Source organism: Eleutherodactylus coqui, chromosome 1 (assembly GCF_035609145.1).
Source record: "Eleutherodactylus coqui strain aEleCoq1 chromosome 1, aEleCoq1.hap1, whole genome shotgun sequence".
Taxonomy (NCBI): domain Eukaryota; kingdom Metazoa; phylum Chordata; class Amphibia; order Anura; family Eleutherodactylidae; genus Eleutherodactylus; species Eleutherodactylus coqui.
The window spans coordinates 107,048,668-107,056,217 of NC_089837.1; the positions used below are offsets into that span (position 1 = coordinate 107,048,668).

General features: G+C 43.9%; 1 long non-coding RNA gene across 1 annotated transcript; it reads right to left on the reverse strand.

Annotated features, from left to right (window-relative positions):
- Positions 1 to 530: 530 nt before the first annotated feature.
- LOC136610306 (uncharacterized) lies at positions 531 to 2,230 on the reverse strand. The gene is made up of 4 exons (XR_010790076.1): positions 1,955 to 2,230; positions 1,230 to 1,373; positions 863 to 961; positions 531 to 769 (listed from the first exon to the last, which is right to left on the reverse strand). It is a non-coding gene; the product is annotated as an uncharacterized lncRNA (long non-coding RNA).
- Between the last annotated feature and the right edge of the window lie 5,320 nt (positions 2,231 to 7,550).

Genomic DNA, 7,550 nt, shown 5'->3' on the forward strand with positions numbered 1-7,550 from the left:
TTTGGGTCCCATTTGTACATACTAACATATCATTAGGGCCACAATGGGTACATTTCTGAAAACAATACAAACAGGGGTATCCATTTTGGGGTGTCAGTGCACATGAAAATGATGATTTTTGGTGGAAAAAAAACTTAGAATAGCACATTAGCCGAAATAAAGCCCTATTATAATTTTTTTTTAATCATAATTCCATTAATTCCTGAAAATGTGGGATCTAAATACTCCTGACACCACTCAGTGAACACAAAGGGGTGTACTTTGTAAAATAGGGTCATTTTAGGGGGTATGTATTCTGACACCCACGAGCCTTTGCAATCTTGGCTCGGTGGAGGAAAAAGGATTTAGCAAAATGAGGAAAAATGAGGTTCAACTTGAATGTCTCCAAAATGGTTCCAAACAAAGGATGTTTTTGCAAATGTGCGTCCAGAATAAAGTGAACAGATGGAAATATATGTTGGCAAAGATTTGTAGAGTATGCTTGCACATATGAGATATAACATTTGTAAATGTTAAAAAATTACAATGTCTTCAAAACTGTCAATATTAATTTTAATTAATATACACAACTTCTAACTGCCCATTTTTACCGCTTAAACGAAGTACAACAAGGCACAGAAAAAACCATGTAAGAATCACTTCGATTTGCAAACATGCCCATCTTGAAAGCGTCCTACTGAGCCAACATCTAGGACCGCCAGTCTCTCTGCTGCTTCAACAATGATTGTGAGCAAACGCAGTGTGGTAATCTTGAAATACCTTAGATAACCTGTAAAGAAGAAAGAAAAAAGTTTGCAAGAAAATAAATAAAAGCTTAGTCTATCCAAAAATACCCCCCCCCAAAAAAAAAAAGGTGAGTCACCGGCAAAAAGCAGTCCATAAAACGAAGGGGTTCAAGATTGCTGAACGTCGAGGGTCTCTTCACTGTCTGCCAGCCTTCCCATTCTCAAGGACGTCAGATCTGCAGGAAATGACGAAAAATCAGCAGGTTAACAGTCACATCACACCAGTATTACTGATCCCTAGATCCGCTCCACCCACTTACATTGACCACTACTCCCCCAACCTGGTCAGAAGAATCAAGAATCTTATTTTTATATATTATATATACACACACACACACGTGCGTGCGTACATACATATGCAAGCGAAAACCTGCAAATATGCGCAAAATAAGCACGTATGAGCAGACGCACGCAATGAAAATTTTAGCAGATGCAGCATCTTACCTCGACGAGTTATGTCAGCTTGTGTGCAAGCGAAGCGAAATTCTTCTCAAAACGCGTCCAAACGTCAGGATCCTCTCCACACGCAAGTTTGCAAAAAAGCTCACAAATCTCGGGTGGCCGCGTCTCCACACGTAGTGCACAAATCTGCCAAAAAAGACAGGTTTCGTCAGGTGGCGTCGCGCAAATCTCAGGTAGGTACTCACCACACAGCGCATCAATCCCAGGTAGGTACTCACCACACGTACCACACAGCGCATCAATCCCAGGTAGGTACTCACCACACGTACCACACAGCGCATCAATCCCAGGTAGGTACTCAGCACACAGCGCATCAATCTCAGGTAGGTACTCAGCACACAGCGCATCAATCTCAGGTAGGCACTCAGCACACAGCGCATCAATCTCAGGTAGGTACTCAGCACACAGCGCATCAATCTCAGGTAGGTACTCACCACACAGCGCATCAATCTCAGGTAGGTACTCAGCACACAGCGCATCAATCTCAGGTAGGTACTCAGCACACAGCGCATCAATCTCAGGTAGGTACTCAGCACACAGCGCATCAATCTCAGGTAGGTACTCACCACACAGCGCATCAATCTCAGGTAGGTACTCACCACACAGCGCATTAATCTCAGGTAGGTACTCACCACACGTAGCGCACAGCGCATCAATCTCAGGTAGGTACTCAGCACACAGCGCATCAATCTCAGGTAGGTACTCACCACACAGCGCAGAAATCTTCCTCTCCCACGTTGAAAGTAGTATAAAAGGCTCCAACCATCAGCTTCCTCTGTAGATGCCAGCGCTCGGAATTCGCGGGCAAATTCAAGTATCGGTGACGTCACCGGTCACGTGAGGCGCGGGCACAGCTCTCATCGTGCACGGCAGCTGAACTGTACTGCTCGTGCACAATGGGAAGTCACATGGTGCCGATTCCAGCCACCTCATTGGCTGGAATCGGCAGCAGGAATAACTGAAGCGTAAACTACTAATATGCGGACTGGAGAGCAACGGGAGGAACCTGGACTGTATCTGCTAGGTAATGTATTTAATTATTATTTTTTTTTATGGAATGCAGCTAGGGCTTACTTTCAGAGTAGGGCTTATATTTCAAGCCTCCCGAAAACTCCCCAAAAATCAGGGTAAGGCTTATTTTAGGATAGGTCTTATTTTCTGGGGAAAAAGGTATAATACTTCTACTCCAACATACTTCTTTACGTGGGCCCATGTGTCTGTGTTATAGCTGAAGAAGAGCTTGATGGACAAGTCCCCTTTGCTGATGAGATTGAGGGACAGGTCAGGAACAGGAGGAACATTAACTTCAACAATTAACTTCAACAATATCTACATGTCTCCCTCTGAACATCATTTTTGCTGGCCCGTATAAGGAGTAACTCTGGGATCCAGCATAATGATAGTAAGTTCTTGGGGTTTATGAGCAAGATAGGTCATTAATAATTAATTGGCAAGTGTGTGCAACTCAGGACCCCCAAAACCAGGTGCTGACAAAGCCACTGTGAGTGTGTGGAGGGCCAGAGGCAGACAGCCTTATACACATTACAGCAGCCTCGGCTGGTATTACAGGCACTTTTCTTTGAATTCAATAGGGAACAGCGAGACATACAAACTCAATGCAGATGGTGCCCTTGGTTCGATTCACGCCCTGGACCCCAACAATACATACAACTGTGTTAACCAATGGATCCACTGTGCAGCCCATACACTTGTTGGTGAATAGAATTCTAGAGCTTCAATGAAGACTGATACTTAGAGCTCTTTTACACGGGAAGTGTGAACAGAGCCCATTGTGCAGCCCTGGAGATGAGATATCACTTCCATGCATTCAACTTTATAGACAGGAAGCATGCATTTCTATGGACAATTGCACATTTATGTGATGGGAAGCATGCATGTATTCATATGGACGATCGCTGTACAGGATGATATGTAGAGTCTTATGGACCGGTCCTACATTTATGTGACAGGAAGTGTATGTATTTTCTAATCAACTATCCTATATATATAGGATGATATGTAGATTTATATGGACGAGCCCATATATGTTGCCATAATTCAGCAAGATCCGGCAGCAGAACGTTTTCCCAATTCAGTAGCCTATACAGTTATAAACAAGACTTTATGCCAAAACACTTAAACCGACTGACTGATCTCTGTATTTTATGGAATAGGAATGAATTTCTTCTTATTTCATCCGAGTCTACTGGTAGATCTTGCTGAATTATGGCACTGTTCAGCAATTAACTTTGTGCATTTCCTTCTATAGACATAGAAACAGTGGGACATTGGCATTTGTACAATGACAGTTAGCCCATATACATGGGATGGTATTTACAATCCTATACACATATCCCACATCTATTTATTGGACATGCAAACATCTCCTCTGTAGTCCCTTGGATCAGCTCTTAGGGCTTCTTCTGTATGTGCAATTGCTCATGCTTCAGCACAATGTATTACATGAACGAGGTTGCTGATTTAGATTTACACGTGTATTGGCGCATGGTAAGGTACTTTTTTGAACATATGCACGCAAACAACACCCACGCTGATTCATAAGGCTATTTAACCTAACGAGCTCCAGATGTTCTGTTTTTCACAGAATTGCGCAGTGTATCACACTTTTGCACATGCATTGAGCTTGCATTTGCGCACCTACCATAGACTTCTATAGGGGCAGAAAGATAGAGCAGGTCCTATTTTTTTGCTCATGAGAACAAACCCATTGACCTCAATGGGTTCTATTTTTTGCGCCTTGCACTCGCAAATACGGTCGTCTGAGGAAGCCCTTATAGACTGAACTTTCCAGCCCATGCATAACTAATAACACCGTAATAACTGAGCATTGCTCCTCATGTGAGTGACCTATCATTTCAATAATTTTCGTTCCGTCACCCACTGTTAAAAAAAAAGTACAAACTCTGCTTGTATCACAGAGATGAAATTGTCCAATTAAAGAACTCCGATAATGACGAAGTTTAGTGAAGTAGAATCATCTTATCTCCAAACGACTTCAGCTCATTTGCCAGCATTTAGCCAATTAGAAATCACAATATGCTCAGATGAAAAGTACTTTAAGCTTTTTTCAAGTTACATGTATATGCATAAAACCTTATTTTGCAAATCCCTGCAAACAATCCAATCAGGAGTGGCTGCTTCTCTGCCCTCTTAATGAGGTGTAGACTACATGAAATGCTGTTGCTCGCTCATGAAGAGACGCAGAAGATCTCTTACGAGCCAGGAGCTTATTACGGCTTATTAGAGAGACAGACAGGCAACATGATGAGATTCAGAAAGAGGTCTTATTGAAGAGAACTAGAACAAGCCCATAGGAAATGCCTTGTTTATATGGAAGCAATTAAAAGGCAGTTAGCGGATGCTAAACCTTTCGGAAACATGTCCTCGGTAGAAATCAGCATTGGCAGGCAAGTTATCTGTCAGCTCATATCCTGCTCGCCCTCTGTTCTGGTTCCAGCTTTAGATAGCACTCCTTTTGTAATGGTACTTTGGTTGATGCATGGGCTGAGGTTTTCTATAATGTCTGCCTATCTGATTTCTGCAGCTACATGTCGTAATGCTATGTAATGTAACACAACATAAAACAGTCTCAGCAGCCACAACTATATAGAATCTGGGTAGCGCTGGTGCCTCTGGGTTAAACGGAGTGAGCGTGACAAATGTCTCCATGTAGTAAAGAAGCCACCAAAATGCCTACAAATGTATTCTTGCACAGTAACCTTGTGTCTGCTGTCATTTATGTACCCACATCTACCTAGAAAGTGCAAAGTGATTTCAGACTGCTGTTTTCTGAACAATTTGTCATTTATGGTCTGCAAAACTTGTCACACCGAATGACAATAAGTTAATAAGACAAATCACTGATCGATATCTGTCTTGATTGGTAGGCTGTGTTGTAACTTGGGGGCTACTCGCTCAATAGGATGACCATCTTCTCCTTTAACATGGTTGGCACCACTCTCACATAGACGCTGGACCACCGGATTATTCAAAATATCTGGCTTCCACCAGCTCTATTGCATACAGCAAAGGTTTTACAGAATTTACACATTGCTCGACAACCTGAATACAACATAACTTCTGGGTTATGTGTCTTTATTACCTACACCACCCGGTCTAGGGGGCGTCCTCCCTTGTCAGGCTCGTGATGGTCTGGATTTCCAACCCACAGTGTCCTTGTCACCTACCCCACCCATGGTGTCTATGGGGCACCCTCCCCAATCAGACTCATGATGGATACCGTCTGGTCCACACCAGAGCTCAGGATTACAGGTCCTGTAGCTGCCTCAGCAGCCTCTTTCCCTGGATTTCAGCAAGGTACTCAATGTGCCTGGAGGTTTTAACTCCTCTAGACACATCCACACAGCTGTCCCTGCTGATTAGCACACATTCAAGTACAAAGAAGGCCTGTTTACAGCCCCCTGCAGGCCATTCTGTGCACCGCATTGTTACAGCTTGTTTGGGCTTTCCAAGTATTGCCAATGACTGCACCTAACAATGGCCCAATAGTCCAATGTCAGATTTCCACAGATATGTAAGTTCTTTCAGAATCTGAAAAAAAACGACAGCTGGCAAAACATTGTTGAAATCTGCCTTTTTGGCCGATATAGACAATGTCTTGTAATGGATAATCAACTTAATTCCAGCTAAAAGAGCGAACATTGAGTTTCCATGTGATAGCTTCTTTCAGATGTCAAAACATGGACAGCTTATAATTATTTTGGTCTCCAATCTCTGGCAGTTTTTTTTTGCTAATACACAGAGATGGTGCACACAGTGATAGCACAGCTGGAGAAAATGCATACAGTGATATCTAAGTACAGGGATAGTCCACTCAGTAGGGTAAGGTCTTTTTGCATGGGACAACCATCAAGTGCTTAAGCCCCAACAGTCATCCCAAAGGTTATTGCTCTAGTGTTTTCACACAGAGGCGATACTCATTCAAGAATGTAGGTGGAGAGGACCAGAGATCTCTTCCTGCCACCCGCCTCCATTCAGAGTAAACAGGCAGTCAATCATAGATGAATGACTGCCTGTTTACGTGGGCTGATTATCATCAGGTTTTTATGCCTGCAGGAAATAAACAATGAATAGTAATTAGAGATGAGCGAACGTACTCGTCCGAGCTTGATGCTCGGGCGAATATTAGGGTGTTCGGGATGTTCGTTATTCGTAACGAACACCACACGATGTTCGGATGTTCGGGTTACTTTAACTTTCTTCCCTGAGAAATCTTTTCTATATGCGCTCAATGGGGCCGGCGGCAGCAGCGCCAACCCCATTGAGAACATATAGAAGCCAAATCGTTCTTCTCTGCCACAGCTGTAACAGCTGTGACAGAGAAGAACGATGTTTGCCCATTGAATTCAATGGAACCGGCAATACAGCCGACTCCACTGAATGCAATGGGCTGCCGGCGATCGCGGGATGAATTGTCGGAAAGGGGTTAAATATATAAGCCCTTCCCTGCAATTCATCCAGAAATGTGTAAAAATAAAAAATATATATATACTCACCTGGTGCCCGCAGACGGAGTTCAGCGCGGCAGGCTGCAGTTCTCCTGAACTGCTCTGAACAGCTGTGAGTAGTATTCAGCAGCCGGGGATTTAAAATCCCCGCCTGCTGAATAAGATGCCTCTGAATGGTCACAGCCTGACCAATCAGAGGCCAGCCCTCACTCACACCCATTCATGAATTCATGAATGGGTGAGTGAGGGCTGCCTCTGATTGGCTCAGGGGCAGGAGAGCTGCCCCTGAGCCAATCAGAGGCAGCCCTCACTCACCCATTCATGAATTCATGAATGGGTGTGAGTGAGGGCTGGCCTCTGATTGGTCAGGCTGTGACCAATCAGAGGCATCTTATTCAGCAGGCGGGGATTTTAAATCCCCGGCTGCTGAATACTACTCACAGCTGTTCAGAGCAGTTCAGGAGAACTGCAGCCTGCCGCGCTGAACTCCGTCTGCGGGCACCAGGTGAGTATATATATATTTTTTATTTTTACACATTTCTGGATGAATTGCAGGGAAGGGCTTATATATTTAACCCCTTTCCGACAATTCATCCCGCGATCGCCGGCAGCCCATTGCATTCAGTGGAGTCGGCTGTATTGACGGCTCCACTGAATTCAATGGGCTAACATCGTCCCTATCCGTTGCTGTGTCGTTCCCATCATTTTCTTGAATTGCCAAGATTTTCACACATGAAAACCTTAGCGAGCATCGGCGAAATACAAAAATGTTCCGGTCGCCCATTGACTTCAATGGGGTTCGTTATTCGAAACG